Source organism: Lissotriton vulgaris, unplaced genomic scaffold (assembly GCF_964263255.1).
Source record: "Lissotriton vulgaris unplaced genomic scaffold, aLisVul1.2 SCAFFOLD_301, whole genome shotgun sequence".
Taxonomy (NCBI): domain Eukaryota; kingdom Metazoa; phylum Chordata; class Amphibia; order Caudata; family Salamandridae; genus Lissotriton; species Lissotriton vulgaris.
Window position 1 is genome coordinate 1634917 of NW_028244321.1, and position 1286 is coordinate 1636202.

Below are 1286 nucleotides of genomic sequence, written 5' to 3' on the forward strand. Positions count from 1 at the left end.
CACGAAAACAGAGTGCAATAGGGTCCAAAAAACTTGAGTGACCCATGAGAGTATGCATGCAAGCCTATGGTATTCCAAACTAGAGATATACGCATGCAATTTTTGTTTTTAGGAGAGAAAGTGCCTGCTTAAAAAAACATTATTTTTAAAAAGTGCATTGCAGAATATCAGGAATTTGCTGTGGGACACCTTGAAAACTTGCATACAGATTATGTGCACACGCCTGACAGTCAGTTGTTGTGGCCGAGTGGTTAAGGCGATGGACTAGAAATCCATTGGGGTCTCCCCGCGCAGGTTCGAATCCTGCCGACAACGAGAATCTTTTTAACATCGGCTACAATTTCAGAAGTTAACCTTTAGTATTTCTCCCATGTCAGTTTTATAAATAGGTGGCTTATTTTGGTGTCACTATTGCCATATCACATATTTATTATCGCTCCCCCTTTCATATCTTTGCTATAACTCTCGTCCTTCATTAGCGCTGGTGCAAACGCTACAAATTATTATACCCTGGCTCTCTCGGTCATACCTGTGCATGCACTTGAAACTTACTTTACCAATAAAAGAAGCAAATAGAGAAATAAAATAAAAGTGCTAGCTGGATTAGGCATACACACTTCATAAAACTGCATTTTCTTTTCTATTCTCCCCCGTGTTACAAGCTTAACTGCTCCCTGTGTAATTTCTCTTAACCTGCTGTTCCTGGAAGAGAATTTCATCTACAAGCTCTTTCTGTGTTTTTTCCTAGTCTTTTCTTTCCCTTTTCTTAGATTTGTAACTGTTCCTTTACGTGCTCTATTTAGGCGCCATTAATCTCATTTGAGCTCCTTGTACCTGCTGCTGTTTTCTCCACACCTCATACTGTCTTTTCCCTCTTTCTCTCTTTCTCTGCGGTTGGTGGCTACTTTCCAAAGCGTCTGATGCCCCAATATTCCTTCGTCTTGTTGTCAGACGTGAATTTGAAAAGCAACAAAATTAACAAGCCTTTACCACTCACACATGGCAGAAGTTTTTACTTTAATTCAATGAGCTAAGAAAAGTGTGTTGTGGGGCCCCTACGAGCAATGGTGCTTGCTTCATCATAATTAGGCATACAGTCATTAGCCACAGCTCTGATTATGGGTCACTGAGGTCAGTTTCAATAATTCCTCAAAAACCTAACCATGCAGTCCCCCCTATCTGTGTAGTTATCTTGCTTTACTGCTGTTTGTGTGATTAGCTGGGAGGAGCTCACGGCGGCATCCTCCCAATAAAAGATTAGATGGACCGTTCCTTAACTCTTTCTT

General features: G+C 40.9%; 1 non-coding gene across 1 annotated transcript; it reads left to right on the forward strand.

Annotated features, from left to right (window-relative positions):
- Window positions 1-233: 233 nt before the first annotated feature.
- Window positions 234-315, forward strand: TRNAS-AGA (transfer RNA serine (anticodon AGA)). The gene has a single exon. It is a non-coding gene; the product is annotated as a tRNA-Ser (tRNA).
- Window positions 316-1286: the final 971 nt, after the last annotated feature.